At 35.5% G+C, this 17,824-nt stretch overlaps 1 long non-coding RNA gene across 2 annotated transcripts in view; it reads right to left on the bottom strand.

The window, feature by feature from the left end:
- Positions 1-1,738: 1,738 nt before the first annotated feature.
- LOC129735465 (uncharacterized) overlaps positions 1,739-17,824 on the bottom strand; it is a 57,393-nt gene continuing 41,307 nt past the window's right edge. The window contains exon 4 of one of the 2 annotated variants that reach the window (XR_008731145.1): positions 1,739-2,073. This is a non-coding gene — a long non-coding RNA (uncharacterized LOC129735465). Of the gene's footprint in view, positions 2,074-2,110; positions 5,644-17,824 lie in introns of those variants that run through there. The other variant, XR_008731146.1, reaches the window with a different exon arrangement.

Raw genomic sequence — 17,824 nt, 5'->3', positions numbered from 1 at the left:
CTTTTTTTACTAGTCTTTGCAGCAGCAACATGATCTCACATTTACAAATATGGAAGGGAATAATAAATCACATTTAAAAATAGTCCAAAATACAAATGAAAATTGTAACTGATATAACAGCAGAAAGAAGGGTTTTGCAGCTCAAGTAAGCGATCATTCTCTTTATCTAACTTACTTAAGAATCATCACGCATAAAACGTGTTGTTGGTAACTAAATGAGCCATTTTTGATGTCTGATTAAAAAGCATGGTGGATGTAGTGCTATAGATATTTTAGGCTCTGTAGATCTCTCTCATTAGCATTTGACTGTGATCTGTCAACACATCCTGTATAACCAGGTAAAGCTTTTACATATGACAATATAGGTGTGCAGACAGATAGATCGATCAATTGATCAATCGATCATAGAGAGGTGTGTATGTTTGTGTGTGCATACATGTATGTGTGTGTTTATACATATCCCAATATAGAGATATCAAAAAGAACCCTCTTTACTGGTTAAAAATCTATCAAGAATGTGAGATTTGATTAAAGTCAAACTGCCAGAGTCTGTGCAACTATGCAATAATATATCATGTGTATGTACCGCTAATGTCAAATGGGTAGATAAAATGTTTTTTTTTTCAATATTTAGTCCAAAAGGACCTAATGGCACTCCCAAAAGTGCTCAAAAAGCTTCTTCTCAAACTGTATTTGAATTCTGTCAGTCAATAAAAGTTATATTCTGAACTTATTCCCTTCTTTCCTTATTTAAATCTGAGTTCTGACTAGATGTTTAGCAGCTGCAATATCAATATTTTCTCTAATGACCTGGAAATTTAAAAGGTTTTTAATAGCTGTAGAAAAATATCTCTGCCTTACCTTCAAGAATGAAAAGCACCACAGAAAAAACACAGGAACCAAATGAACTAAAACCTGACACATTTTATTTAACTTGTTGATGGTGGTTTTATTTTTTGAGTGCCTCAGAATTAGCTTTGAATGCACTAAAAATTTTCAGGCTTCTTTAAAGTGAGAATCCATATCCATTTGGTAATTTATCCATATTGTTCCTAGCCCATAAAGTTATATAGCCCTTTACATTTCCACATGCATTCTCCCTGCAGTTTTCCTATCTTCAGATTTTGTTGTCACAGTCACCTACTGCTCCTGAATTTAAAAGGTGTGTTCCATATATATTACTTTTATCATTACAGGACATCTAAGACCAATATATATGATTTGTGCACACTGTTGTATGTAGAACAAATCACAGTCATCCCAATGGACTGCAGAAATTATTTCCATAAAATTTTGCCAGCTACCAGAAAGACTTGAATGAACTTTAGACTTCTTTGTGATTATCCTATTGTCCATGAGTAAATGGATTAGATAAAGTTGCAAAAAGAAGACTTTGAATATAAGTATTGACATTATGAATTTTATTCTGCTTTTCCTGAAGACAAAATGCTAAGCGGAACCCATCAAGTTGGAATATTAAGTTAAGGACATGATGTGACATATGCTGACACCAGTATGTTTGATTACCTCTGTCAAATATCTACATACATGGTTATTGCCATTGTCACATACAAACCATTTAACTGTAAGATATAAGATGTAAAGTTCAAGTTATTGTTATATCTTAATCCAAATTTATTTTATCGGTATCTTTTGGAGACAGAGAAAGAACAAATACAGAAGGAAATGCAAAGTATTTCTGATTGTATTCTTTTTATTTATTTATTCAAATGTAATACAAAGAAGCAGAAATTAGTTTAAATAGGGATTTTGCAGGGGTTATTTTTGTTAAAAATATTTTATTTTACTTTGACATTAATTTTGTGTGTATGAAAAGCTCATTTCTACTGTTGAATTTTTTATAAAAGCAATGAAAAGGTTGGTTGTAGTGGTATTTTTCATGGGTTTTTTACAGCAGGTGAACAATAATTACATTTCCAGCTGTGCCATTTTTCTTTTCCTTGATCATACTGAAGTTGCTTTATGAGTAGTTCCATCATTTTTAGAAATATTGCTTAATACTGAATACCATTCACACTGACCCATGAAGTAACAGATGGTTATAACTCCTACCTGCAAAAAATATTAAAATATAGGTAGGTCAGTTATAGTGAAATTTCCAGTAAGGCTTTTCAAGCGTAAAATTTCAGACACTCTAAAATCTGTTTACATTTATCTAGGAATGGTAGTCCAGATCATCTTACTACAACAATGCCTAAAAGTTCCAGGTCACATCTGCAGTGTTAAATGCTCTGTTTCAAGAAGTAATTCCTGGCCTTCAGTGCCAAGTGAGACTGCATGACGTACATCCATGCTGCTAGCCACCTCCACAGCTGGCTGAACATACATAGCAGATGGTCGCAGGTTTTCTGTTGGATGCAAGGCCCTAATCTGTATATATTTGGGTTGCAGAAATGAGGAGATGAAAACAAAATGTCTGAAATTACATGAGGACCATGTTGCAGGTCACTAGAATTTCTACTGCCTGAAACTGTGGATCTACAGCACATGCCATGGCATACAACCAAAAGGCATTTTTGGTTCCTTGCAAACACTAATTGACATGCTAAACTTAAACTGGAAGCCTGAGTAGGGAGAAAGGAACCAGACCTTGTGTAGTGTCATGCTTAAAGCTTCTTGAGAGAGTTGTTGAATTAAACATATTCTACACATGGGCTTTGCTTCAGAGGGAACCAGCTGGTTTATTTCAAAACAGACTTTAGTTTTCATCCTTGTTCAATCACGTAAGAAAAATGGTTTACACTTCAAAACCAGATGCCCATCCACTAGGGTTTAACGCTAAAATTACCTTCTCCTTTTCCAGCAAGCATCAGTTTCCTGAAGAGATTTTAACATTACTGAGCTTCAGAGGAAAGAGCTAAAATACACTTTTAACTATACCAATATTTTATACTTCCTAACTTTACAAAGAGTCTTCTCAATGTAGATTTCCTTGATTACTCTTTAGAGGCATCTCTGCTGTTCAGAGGTTTACTATAAAGAAACTGGAGGAAACTTTGGCACATTATTTTGGGTAGATGTTTAGTATTTTCATGCTGCAGTACCTAAGTTAAATTTGTTTCCTCCACTAGTGACTAAAGGATCTATGACTTAAGCATGTTGTTCTCAGGAAAAAAAACTCACACTTTAAGACCAGAAATCTGTTTTATCCACAATCCCATCTCCTTATCTACAAGGAAAACAAAGTATTAGTATCACCCCAACAGGGGTGTTTCAAGGTCTTCATATGGTAGATAATGCTGAAAAACACAAGCAATTTCATAAAGCATTAACAGTCAAAATATATATTGGCCAAGAACAACTGAGATTAAAAAGAGTCCTTTGGGCTTTTTCTATGCAAAGGAGCAGCCATCTTTCTTTTAGATTAATGTAGGCAAGAACTTGTCTGCAACATTGCAGTTCTACTGGAAATTACATAGAGATATATATGTATGTATGCTAAGTTTATAAGATTTCCTAAGCTTAAGTATTGCCACTTTCCAGATCAATTTCTTCAAACAGTTCAAAAGCCTCCCTCCTTATTGGTGTAATATAGGATACTCCAAATCACTTTTCGATATTACAGACTGAGATTTTTATTTAAGCAACAAAAAACGATACCAGAATTAGAACATAGTAAAATATGATTATGTGTGGTCATATACATAGAGATTTCTTGCATGTAATAATAGAGATAATGGGGCATACTGCTGTATGCTAAAGTTTTTTTAAGAATTTGGATTTTTAAATATTAACAATTTTTTTCATTGACCTATACAAGCATTATGTAGTGTTGTGGTTTAACTGCAGCTGGCAGTTGAGCCCCACATAGATGCTCTCACTCACTCCACAGTGGGATGAGGGAGAGAATTGGAAGGGTCACAGTGGGAAAACTCATGGTTTGAGATAAAGACAGCTAAATAGGCAAAGCAAAAGCTGTGCACACAAAGAAAGCAAAACAAGGAATTCATTCACTACTTCCATCATCAGGCAGGTGTTCAGCCATCCCCAGGAGAACAGGGCTCCATCACGTGTAACGGATTCTTTGGAAGACAAGCACCATCACTCCAAACACAGCCCCTTCCTTCTTCTTCCCCCAGCTTTTATTGCTGAGCATGATGTCCTATGGTTTGGAATATCCCTTTGGTCAGCTGAGGTCAGCTGCTCTAGCTCTGTCCCCTTCTAATTTCTTGTGCACCCCCAGCCTACTTCTAGCGGGGCAGGGCAGGCCAGAAGAGGCCCTGGCTCTCTAAGCACTGCTCAGCAATAACAAAAACACCAGTGTGTTATCAGCATTGTTTTGGTGACAAATCCAAACCACAGCCCCACACAAGCCAATATGAAGAAAAGTAACTCTATCCGAGCCAAACCGAGGAAAAATACAGGAGATTTTCACTGGCTAGAATCCATCAGAATTCCTAATTACCCATGTAGAAGTTTCCTAATGTACAACACTATTCTGATGGCAATGGCAAAATAGTCAGTATTCATCAAATACATCACATTGTTAAAAAGGACGCTTCCCTTTTCTTATAACCACATTCAAAAAATCAGACTAAAGAAATTAAATATCCCCCCCACATTTTCCTTGCATAGCAATATACTACTAACAGAATAAGATATTTTACCATTATTTACACATTTTCTTTGAGTAAACAGGTGAGATATTTTAACACACAATATTTTTTTCCTCCAATATGAAAGAATGTGGAGTTAGTAATAAATTAGTTCCTAAAAACAATGACTGGATGAGTAACTTGTAACTGTCATGGGAAGAAAAATACCTCTGTAAATTCTAATAATTTGGTGAAAATAGCTAGCATATTAACAACATAGAAACCAAAATTCTTTGATATTTTCAGGTCTCTTCTTCAAGCCTTTAATAAGGATACTAAATATCAACATGCAGCAGAAGGCACATATATGCTATATAGTATATATTCTAGCTACTTTTTCAATTTATTTTGTATGTGGCTTTTAGGCCATATGGATTGTTTGTTGAATTTTAATTCACTACTCCATTTACTTCTTGTAAGGATAAAAGGAATGAATTATATGCACCTATATCAAACCAGTTCCTAAAGAATGCAATTATCTTCACACTAACTTAAAGCCACATGATTTTGGAAATGAAGGATTTTCTGTCACCTGCTTACAAACTGTCAATGAGATTGTGAAAAGGCAAGATGGTTAATGGCTCAATACAACTGTATTAAAGTTATATTTTTTTCCAGTTCAGACGTCAGTCACCATGGTCTAAATGATGAAGTGCCTTAGGAAGTATTTTCTATGCGGTAGTTATTATTCAATATTGTTTCCTTTTAATTTAATATCTAAACCAAATAAAGTTAATTGGAGAAACGGTGAGGAACAGTGAAGTTAAAATTGTGATGTGGTAATACAGATTTGTGTAAGGGGTAAGGGAACCCTGTGAACTCATGCCAAGCAATAAGTAAAACTGAAAGAGGCTTTGATTCACTCTGTAAATGAAGTGACAAGAAGAATGAAATGTAATGCTGACGATTATAAAGTGATGCACAAAGGGTTCAACATTCATAAGTCAGGAACAGAACAAATTCAACTGAACTGCAGCATGACCTCCAGGTGATCTTGGAGCTTTTGGAGACTTCTTCCTCTATATGTCTAGACATGCAAAGAAGTATTTTAAATGAGAAAACAAAGATAAAATAAACACAGCTAGATTAGTAGAACTTGGGAATTTTATTTCTTGTTAAATCAGAGCCATCTTAAGAACTTTACAGATTTTATACAAGTACAACTCTACAGGTGTGTACCTACTGTGGAAGCTACACTAAAGTAGCAGTGAAACATCAGAAGTAAAAGCTGCAAAAAATTGCCAGCTGAAATACAAATACAGAGGGAATGTTCATGGAATAAATTGTTTCATTGCTATTTTCACAAGAATAATTTCACATTTGCCTTTCTCACTCCAATAACCGTAACAGTAAAAAGGGTTGAATAGTGTACTGAGATCCTTAGACTTGCAAAAAAAAATGGAAAGCTGATTCAGAGACACAGGCTGCGGTTGGCTAGTCAGATCCAAGAAAGAAGAAAAAAAAACTATATTCAAATGTAAGCTATATTTATATTATATATAAACTTTATATTTAAATTTATTTAAATATAAACTATACTTAAATATAAGAACAGAAAATGAGCTCCAGAGATATTACAAAAAGAAGTTCTTAACAGAAAAAAAACCACACAAAGCCACATCCACAGTTATAATCATGTCTATCACCATTTCCTATAGTCATATGTTTTTATCTCAACAAGATGTTACTCAGTTCTCTAACTTAGCCTAGAAGTTCCCTGACTGTTTTCAAGTAGGAGAAATTATTTTGAATGTTAGTTCACTTTAGAAGTGTTTAAAATGGAATATTAGCAGGAAAAAATAATCTTTCCAATGCATCAAGCAAATTACAAATGTAGTATCCCTGACTATATTTATTATCTGTATTATGCCTCTCAATATTTATTATATTATCAAACATCTACAGTAATACAAATCCCCTTGATCTCTGTATTACACCTTAATTTTTTTAACAGCTCCTATAACTAGTCCTTTATCTTGCCTAAGAAACTTTTTGCAGATAATGTCTTTTCTCCTCTTCAGGTAACCCATAGAAAAGCTATCACTGGTATTTTGTGGGTTTTTTCTTTCCCCCCGGCAACACTATACTTTGAAGACCATTACTGTACACTATACTAGGCTTCCCCTTTCTAGATCAAGAAAATAATGCTATCAACATATTATCAAATGCTTTTTTGTATTGTTCTTATTGCTCTCATTTGAGTTTTCTCCAATTGGTCTATACCAGGGGTCCTCAAACTTTTTAAACAGGGGGCCGGCACGCGGATGAAGTGGCAGGCAGTCATCTGCGGCTGCTTGGTTTCCCCCCCTCAACCCCCGGCGGGGGGCTGGGGGTGGGGTGTCTGTAAATACCGGGGGCCAGATTGAGGACACTGGGGGGCCGTATCCGGCCCGTGGGGCGTAGTTTGAGGACCCCTGGTCTATACCATCATCAAATTTAGAGGCAGCAACCAAGCAAAAGTTCATGAGTCCTCGGGGTACTTCTGTATCATTTTACAAGCAATAGCTCTGAAAACACATTCCTGAAGGGTATTTCCACTTCTGTTGAGAGTTTTTTTAATTATTATTCTTTATTGTTCTGTACATACTCTGCTGAAGATCCTAACATCTTCCTGCTGAATTTCTGACTGACTGGCATATTAATGAATATTTGCAACCTGTTCATTTGATTTTTCCTTCCCAAGTATGGGAAGGAAGTATTTCCTTCCCTTTCCACTTGTTTTTACTATTTTAATAATTCTAGATAATTTCTACAAGATTTATTTTTTGAGTGATAATACTGTTCTTAAATGCTGCCAACATTATTGACTTTCTGTATTACCTTTTAGTTATATTTCCTAATACAAGACAAGAACAAACTCCTATGGGAATTTATCCCTCCTTTGACTTTTACTGGAATATATGATAATTAATCTATGTTTTATCAAGTACTAATGCCAATAATTTGCAATAATTATCTAGTGAACATTTACTTCTCTTCTTATGATAAAATATTGCATATTTTGGCAGAACCCTTGATGGTGTTAAGCTAGATCATACCCTAGCTTTTCACTTCCCTCCTAGGCAAGTTACCCTGGTCAAGGAAGAGGCTGATTTACATAACCAAAAGAGAGACCTATTGCACTCATAAACGTGGAAGCACACTAAATAGGATTTAATCAATATTAGCTAGTCTTAATCCTGATCTTAAACACACTAATGCACTATATATATATAATGCACTATAACCATATAAGCATGTATTAATTCAGTGGCCCAGTGAAAACAGTGTAACTTTTGTTACAGATACGCCATAGATATGCTAATGTTACAAAACCCTGGTTGGATTGTCTGCCTGGATATCAACTTGTTAAGTGCACTTAATGTGTGAGCCAGAGCTTGACTCTGAACGTCTCTTGCTACGATGTACAGTGTTAACACAAGATAACAGCAAAAGCCTTGAAATTATTGGCAGACACTGAAAACAGAGACCCTAGAAAATCCACTTACTGATGGTCAATTACTAGTCAAGAACTTTTTTCCACTATTCAAAAAAAGATTTCGCTTTAAGGAAAAAAGCATCAGCTAAGCAAGTTCAAACAAACAAACAAAAACAGACAGACAAGTGCACACAAAAAGACAGCCAAGCAATAGGATAAGGCCTACTACCCTGGGAAATTCTCACACTCCAGATGAAAACACATAGTCCCATGGTGGAGGTCAAGGCTTAGAAATTGCCTAGAAACTCAGACCTCTTATAAAAGATGTTGAATTGGGATGACAGGAGGAAAGGACACACCCACTTTGGTTCCAGTTTTCTTGGCTAAAAAGCTCTCAAGCTTGTCCACCTCTACGTCAACAACTTATGCCATTAGTGACCATCACTGTAGGCATTAACTACCCAGCATCAACACTGTGGCATTGTACACTCAGAGCTTATTTAGAAAATGCTTATTAAGAACTTACTGCTTTGAATAGCATAACGTGTGTTGTTAATGAATATCTAAAATTTAGTTTCAAATTTTAAAGATAGTTTGATTTATCAGTTTTCTAAATATTTCTATTACAAGGATCTATGACTCCTTAACTACTATATAAATAACTATGCATACACAGGCACACACCTCTGAATAAGCACACATATTTATCTACAGTTGAAATAATTAACATGACTTTTTGGCAAGATGATGTTTGTTTGTTTTTTTTTTTTTAATCCCTCACATATTAAAACCAACAAATATTTTTGTAGAACCCCTCATTTCTTTTAGCCTTGTGAAGAAAAAAGATTTGAGTGACAAATTCTAATCACCAACATCCAGTTTTCTATCTACTTATCAGTCTTTACAATGACCTTTAAAGTTTCCATGGTGTCTATCTTAGGCATTGATTTTAATAGCATCATTTGTTCCATATCTTTACCACTCATGTTATCACATTAAAAATGTTCATAAGTGCTTCTGATTTTACAGTAAATGAGAAAAAGTTTGAAAATCTCAACAGATTTGCCAATCAGATATAAAATACTTACAACAAAAGGCAAATGTTATAGGAAAAATAATCTTAATAATAACAGGTTTTCAGTACTGGGTTTATGAGAAGTTTTGGGTTGAGATGATCCTTGGAAAACTTTATTTCCCCTGATATAATCTTTTCTTCAGAAATAAATTTATCCCTCTTGCAGATAGCAAAATCTGTAAGAAATCCATTTAAAAAATTGTAATTTGGAAGTAGCAAAGGAGTCGTCACTTAAATCAGCTTTGTGTCATATTCTTATCATAACTTTCACCTCCTTTCACTGTTAAGACCCCATTATATCTGGGATCCAGAAATGTGATAACACTACAGCATATCATTTTGAGTGAAAGATAAAGCAAATCTCACCTTTCTCTGCATAAACTAAACAATATAGACTTGCATATTTTAAAAAAATAATCTGATGTTTAATTATTTATCAATTTTACCATTCTTTCTTGATAAGCTCTATTTTAGTACTAATTGGAAGAAGTGGTGATGATGAATGACACAGAGCTATGCTTCTTCAGCAGAACTAGAAACATGAACATTTTGAAAAGTTAAATATATGCAATATTATTATATGACAAATTATATGTGCATGTAACTTCACCATTTTGCTTTCTGGGGACAGCGGAATGACTACAACAATGCTTATTCTACATTATTTTTTCTGGTGTTACTATCCATTTTTGTCTCTTAACACACATACATATACATAAATGCACAGTTCATATATTAATACAATTTGAATCATTGCTAGATTTGTTGTAAAATGAACAATTAACTAAGCATCTGTTCTTCCTTTAAATTTACTCTCTGAAGTTAGAAGTTAAAATATTAACAAACATTCAGATCACAGGACTGGGCTAGGAATAGTCCAAAATAATCTGCTCCCATCACATCCTGCCTTATAGTGTAGTTGTAGGGTTCTCCAAACCAATTGTTTCACTGTTTTGGGTCACTTAATCTGCTAATATAGAAACAGTCATAATCCTCTGAGAGTTGATGGGGAGACACAGACACCTTTAGCAAATAATTCATTATTTATGTGCAGTAATTCTTTATCTCTCAGTCAGGAATAAATGACATGTAAACCTCAAAGCTCACAAGAGGAATGGAGAATGCTAATTTGATAGCAACCATATTTTCCACAGATGTGAGTGCAGTAAGAAAAGAAAGCACAAAAGAAGAAATATCCTAGAAGGAAAACATGACATTTCTTTCTTTTTTGGATTTTTTTTTTCTCTGTCAGAATTGCAACAAAATCAGCATATCCCTATGAAATATTTCAATTTTGGCTAAAATGTCTTTACAGAAAAAAAATATCTGCCAAATGTTTTGAAAGTAGTTCTAACATATAGCTGAGCATTTATTAATGGCTTTACTTGTTGTTGTTTGAATGTATGATACATTTCATATTTTTAAATATGTGCAATTTTTATCCAACATGAATATTAAATTTAATATTATATTCAATATTAACAGCTAGGTTATTTTCTCCTTAACAGTGAAACCAAGTATCTCTATACTTGGTAACTGGAGGAAGATCAATGGAAAATTTTACTGGCTCTCTGCCAGTATCTGGAACAAAGAGATTACTTTCTAGCTTTATGTGTTCCTTATTCTTTTAAGAAATTGTACCTGCTATCATACATCATCATCCAATAAGTAAGGTACTTACCAGAATTATGTCCTTTCTTTTTTAAATATCTTCATACATTCTTATGATTCAACTATTTAAAAAAACCCCAACAGTCTTGATTGTGGGTATAACTGAAAACAGCCCTTGAAGCTGCAATATTTATGGCTGTTAGAGTCGTACACAATTTGGGATACTAAGGCAAGCAATATTAGTGAGCTATTGTGTTGTTCTTGCTCCAGTTTCAGTTATGTTACCACATTTTACAAAGCATGGTCTGCTGTTTATTTCTTGGTGACTAGAAATGCACAAATGATAGTGTGCATTTTGTTTACTTTTTCCTCAAGAAAATGGACATCAATATTTGAGATACTCACCCCAGACTTCCTTCAAAGCAAAGAAATAAGCATTTTTTTAATGAAGTAAGCCAAAACTATTTTAGACTTCTGCGTTAATCTGAAATGAATAATTTCCTTAAAAATAGCTATCACACTCCACTGACTGTAGAGGGAGTATAAAGTAATTAGCTCAAATACAAACATCTATAATTTTGAAAGATAAATCTCTGCCAAACTAGCTGGTAATGGTCAAATAATTCATAAAGTTTTATGATATAACTTCTTTTTTAAAGGATTATTTTTTCACTTTTTGTTCTGAGAACTACTGATATAGAAAGAAAATATTTTCTCACAATATTTGCAGTGTTTAAATTCTTATTAATGCATATATTTCATCATCTTGTTTATTAAATCCGTTTCTTAAACCATCAAATTCTTTAAAGCAGCAAGCTGGATAAATCTATTACTGAATTCAGCTGCAAATAAATCAGGTCCTTAAGAGGTCTTCAGGTGTTTTTCTTTTCATTTTTACTTTTCTTTTACATTTTCTCTTCTTTATATACTCATTTCCCTTGGCCTGCTATCTCTATCTCACATCATATGCAGTTAGCAAATTTCTTTTCTGTTCCAGTTCTTATACATTTCATGCTCAGCTATTTCCATTTCCACATGATCTGGGGTCTTTTCCAAGTTGATTAGATAAATTCATCCAACTCCAAAACACAATGTACTACTCCCAGTCTTCAGTGAAAAGGTAAATCTACCAATATATTTTCTTGCAATAAAATTGTCATGGAAAGTATTTATCACTTGGGGGGGGGGGGGGGGGCAGGGGGCAAGGGGAAGCAGCACTTTTCACCATTCTCTGCATTTCTATTGAATTTTATGCCCTGCTCTTTCTTTCCCATAGCCTACAGCAGGGCATAAAATTCAATGAGATTATCAGAAAGAATTAGTATACTGTGAGGACTTCAATGGTTCAGAAGACTATATAAAGCATCTTTCACCTCTAAGTCATAAGCTTGAAAACAGCAGAGGGTGACAGAGACTGAAAAGTCACCATCTGGCAGCTGTTCTAGAGGTGAAGTACAAGTCACTAGGAGAAGCCAAATCCCAATGGACCAGCATCTATAACACAAAAATCGTCAAAACACCTGGTGTTAATTGGCAATCTTTTCTAACAGAATGAAGACTGACAAGCGGATGCAATTGCTTTCTCATTGTTAGGTGCAGTCCCTATAGGTTAGATTTGAGATACATGAGTTAATATCAGAGGGAAACTGACTAGAGATATATCTGCTTGCTGTGAGTCACAAGCCAACATGCTTTTTAAAATATATTTCTAAAGGAATAATGACTGTCCCTTTAAAAAAAGAATCCCAGATTCTGTTATTCTCTGCACCAGGTAACTATTGGCATAGATTCTATGATCATGCTACTTCTTCATTTCTTTTATGCTCAGGTAGACACAGGGAAGTATTTGAATGGACTTCTTTATAATTCAGTATTACATTGCTCTAAAGCTAGTCTATGAAATAGGCACTGAAGAGGTTGGTTTTTTTCTGAGTATACTTGCATCTTTGTCCTTGAGTAGTTGATTGGCCCTAAACTGCTCGTTTCTTTTATACTTGTTGCTTTCTTTAACTGTTTCTCTGTTTCGACTGTCGTCATTTCTCTATTACTCATTTTCTTTGTTGATTCTGCTTCCATTGTTTTTTAAGACTGGATGACTTGCCTTCCTCCTTTCATACTTACATTGTTAACAGGTTAATAATTACACTGTAGCTAATAACAGGGAGAAAAAGATAGTACAGCCTCTGAAGAATTCCTGTTGACCGTAATCCTTCCAGATATCTTTTAGCTTGTCAGAAAAATATGCTTCCTCGGGGGCTGTACTTTGAATTTTGGAACACATTTCAGAGAAAAATCATTAAGTGCTTCACATTCTCTGAGATTTTTTGTGTCCAAAGAAAAGAAAGTCATTGTGAGATTCCTTGAAGTTACATATCAAGGTATTGTGAACATGTGTGAGAATTAGAATTCTATTTCTTTCACACTTTGTTTAAAGGCTTCCTGTCAACTTCATACAAGCATATTTTTATATTATGTAGTGTTTTAACTAATAACTAAATAAGCTACCTTTTTGCTTCATTATTCATCTTTACCAAATACCCAAGTCCATTTTTTTCTTTGAAACTAACTTAGGACATTCATTAAAGGTAGCATAACAAAAGGTTTATTAGTATATTACAATGAATAAGCTTAAAGATAAATCTGTGAGTTTAGAGCTTGCTTACTACCTGTATTAAGCATATTTCCTGGTTTAAGAATTTCTTCTTGTTATGGACTCATTACAGATTTTCAAAGCTAAAAAGCCTTCTTTTTTTCCCAGGGAATCCTTCCTATTTTTCTGTCAGAACCCTTTGATTTTTTAAGTGTATCTTCTGTTACCTAGTGACTTCTAATCAAACAGAGGATATAGAACGAACACTGAGACCAATATCTCTTCTGGCATTCCAAGTCCCATTTCCTCAACACTAAATGAAATTTTTTCCCTAGATAGATGGTTTGTTTTTCATTTCTTCTCACTTAACATATATTATCACTACAAAACCCTCTTTGAATCTGGATAAATGTTAATTAAAAGTAGATAACCTCTGACATACAACTTGACTAGAATAATGTTCATTTGCATGTGAACAATTTTATTCCCAAGGAGTATGTTGCATGTCTTTGCTCACAGAGTCAGGCAGACTATAACTCCCAGGTGGTCTGAACCATAAATCTATTCCCATTTATGAATCATTTTCTTATTACTTAATATTCTAATATATTCCATCTAATCTATATAACTTTGAAACATAGAATTGTTTGGGTTGGAATGGACCTTAAAGATCTCTTAATTCCAAGCCCCCTGCCATGGGCAGGGACACCTTCAGTGAGGCCAGGAGCCCCATCCAACTTGGCCTTGAGCACTTCAAAAGAAAGGAACATCCACAATTTTCTGGGCAACTTGTTCCAGTGCCTCACCACTCTCACAGTAAAGAATTTCTTCCCAATATCTAAACTAAATCTATACTTTTTTAGCTTAAAATCATTACCATTAGTACTATCGCTACAGTAGGCCCTACTAAAAAGTCTGCCCCCACCTTTCTTACAAGCATCCTTTATCTATTGAAAGGCCACAATAATGTCTCCCTGGAGCCTTCTCTTCTCAAGGCTGAACAACCCCAACTCCCTCAGCCTGCCTTCACAGGAGAGGTGCTCCAGCCCTCCGATCATCTTTATGGCCCTGCTCTGGACTTGTTCCAACAGGTCCACATCCTCCTTTTTTTTGGGTGTCCCAGAGCTGAATGCAATACTCCAGGTGGGATCTCATGAGAACAGAGCAGAGAGGGAGAATTACCTCCCTTGACCTGCTGGCCATATTTCTTTTGCTGCAGCCCAGGATACTGTTGGCTTTCTGGGAGGCAAGCACACACTGCCAGGCCATATTGAGCTTCTAGTCCACCAGCAACCCCCAAGTTCTTCCCTCAAGGCTGCTCTCAATCCATTCTCTGCCGAGCCTGTATTTGTACTTGGGATTTCCCTGACCCAAGTGCAGGACCTTGCACCTGGCCTTGTTGAACATCATGAGGTTCACATGGTCTCACCTCTCAAGCCTGTCAAGGTCCCTCTGGATGGCATTCCTTTCCCTCCAGCGTGTCAACTGTGCCACACAGATTGGTGTCATAAGCCAACTTGCTGAGGGTGTACTCAATCCCAGTGTTCATGTCACCAACAAAGATATTAAACAGTGCTGGTCTCAGTACAGACTCCTGAAGAATGTCACTTGTCACTGGTCTCCACTTATGGAATGAAAATCAAGCCATTGACTGGAACCCTTTGATCCAGGTGATTCTTTATGCACCAAGCAGTCCATCTGTCAAATCCATGTCTCTTCAGTTTAGAGACAAGGATGTAGTGCAGGACAGTGTCAAATGCTTTGCGTAAGTCCAGGTAGATGACACCAGTTGCTCTTCCTTCATTTACCAACACTGTAACCCCATTGTAGAAGGCCACCAGATTTTTCAGGCACAGTTTTCCCGTAGTGAAGTTGTGTTGGCTGTCACCAATCACCTCCTTATTTTCCATGTGCCTTAGCACAGTTCCCAGGAGGATCTGCTCTATGATCTTGCCAGGCACAGAGAGGTGAAACTGACTGGCTTGTAGTTCCTTGGGTCCTCCTTTCCCCGCCTTTTTAAAAACAGAGGTTATGTTTCCCCTTTTCCAGTCAGTGGAAACTTCACCACTCTGCCACAACTGCTCAAATATGATGGAGAGTGGCTTAGTCACTTCATCTGCCAGTTCCCTCAGGACCCACGGATGCATCTCATTAGGTCCTATGGACTTGTGCACCTTCTAGTTCCTTAATGGTCTTGAACCTGATCTTCTCCTACAGTGGGTGGTTCTTCATTCTCCCAGCCCCTGCCTTTGCCTTCTGCATCTTGCGCAGCGTGGCTGGAGCACTTGCTGGTGAAGATCAAGGCAAAAAAGCCATTGAATACCTCAGCCTTCTCCATGTCCTAGGTAACCAGGTCTCCTGTTTCCTTCTGGAGAGGGCTCATGTTTTCCTCTAGTCTTCCTTTTATCACTGACATCCCTTGCCAGATTAAATTTTATCAGGTCTTTAGCTTTCCTAACTTTGTCCATGGCTGCTCAATTTATCTGTATTTCTCCCAGGTTACCTGTCCTTGCTTCCACCCACTGCAGGCTTCCTTTTGTGTTTGAGTTTGTCCAGGAGCAGCTTCTTCATCCCTGAAAGCCTTCTGGAGTTTTTGCCCAACTTGCTCTTTATTGAGATACATCACTTCTGAGATTGGAGGAGACAAACTTCTTATGGTTACTGTCTAGTCTTCCAAGACCACAGAGTTAAATCCATGAGTATAATACAGCAAGAACAACCTGCCATTTAGGAAATGGGCCTAGGAGATACGAGGTCTGGATCTGAGCCTCTGTTCTACCACAGAGGTCTTTCATGCTTGAAAAGTCACTTATAACACTCCTTTTAAGTGAATTCTAATGCTAACATCCATTTATATACCCCAGAAGAAATAAGGTGCCCAAGTATCTTTAAAATTCATCTCTTTGTTTTCTCCAGTTGTTAAAAGTAGTGAGAGTGAATAGTGAGAATTTATGTTAGACAAAATGCTACTCAGGGTATGTGTCCAGCTTCAATGTTGGTATAGACTACAAACAATGTAGCCACACTAATGGAAGTAATGCTGAGTGATGCACATATTCATGTGGTCCTTTTGCCAAATTTCTGTTGCTTCCAAACACCAGTAGTAAAAATGATCAATGGAATCAACTCCTAAAAATACCTAATTGGTTAAAAAATGTTAAGTATTAGATTCTATTTTAACACATTCAGAGAAGGTATTTTCATGCAAAGTGTTTTTTTCAGACAAAAATGGAGATATAAGTAAAGACATCCTTCAAAAGGAAGTTAGTAATCAACTATTCTAAAGTTATGCCTGATGCTTGCAGTAAAATTCCAAGAGTCATGAATAAACACTACATATTTTATGCTATTTTTACCAGACTGAAATTTAGACTAATTTTGTTATGATTTAGGAGAACTTCAAATGAACTTGAAACCAATTATTTACTTCATGCATGGGACTTGGTCAGCTCCCAGCTTTCCATAGATTTTTCTATTTAATTTCATTCCAATGAAAAAGCTAGTAAATATTGCTAAAATATTTAAGGAGATTAAAATGTTAGCATGGAGTATTCTCCTGAAATTTTCTGGAAATCATAATGCTTTCAGTCCTGGAAAGCTCCCAGAAGCAATATGTGTTCTGCTACCACTCATGGTATTGCTGGAATACACAGGAAAAGGTATCCTAACAGTGCAATAGAAATTAAACCCTTCACCAGCTTTGACTTTACTAATTTTATTTAAAGTCAGCTAACCACAACACCCATTTTATAGGGCTTCAATTTCTGAACTGGAATAAAATGAATAAAATCTACACATCAAGAATGAAAATACATCCATAGATGATCTAAATGTAAGACAATTATATCTTCATTTTCCAGTCATGACAGTTTTGGAATTTTATTTGCATAAAAAGTATTTTCACTATTTTTCTCTTTTCACCTCATTGAAAACCTTAAAAAGACTTCAAGAAGTTCCAGTTACAACCTTTTTCCTCAGAATATTTTGGGTGGGTTTTTTCCAGAATTGCTAAGTTTGCATTGCTTTTTTTCACTTAGAAATGTTAATATACTAACTAAATACTGGAATATAAAAGAGTTAACATTTTTAACATTAATTAAGATCCTTACAAAAAAGAAGAAATTAAAAAGAAGGGAATATAACAAAAAGTTGGACATAAAACTGCTAATTAGCATGTTAGTATCACTGGCAAAGAAGGCAGGAAACTCTGGAACTGAAGTCAATGATGATATTACTCATTATCACTGCCGCAGTTAGGAAAAAGATGGCAAGACATGACTGCTCTGTCTAATTTAAATTTTCATCTTTTCATTCGCCTTTAATTTTCCTTTAATGTGGTGAGGCCTGGTACACTCAAAACATTTACACTATTCTGGAAACATTCTGTAGGAGACATAAAACTAATGATCCAAACTGAAAGAAATATCTGTTAAATGGAAATGTAAGTCAAGCCAAATGTGTTATTACTTTATGAATGCTGAAAGGGTCAAGTTACTCTGGTGCTCTCCAAAGTT

The sequence above is a fragment of the Falco cherrug genome, chromosome 2 (assembly GCF_023634085.1).
Source record: "Falco cherrug isolate bFalChe1 chromosome 2, bFalChe1.pri, whole genome shotgun sequence".
Taxonomy (NCBI): domain Eukaryota; kingdom Metazoa; phylum Chordata; class Aves; order Falconiformes; family Falconidae; genus Falco; species Falco cherrug.
Note: the sequence above shows the minus strand (reverse complement) of the source record. Positions and strands in the feature narration are given on the sequence as shown.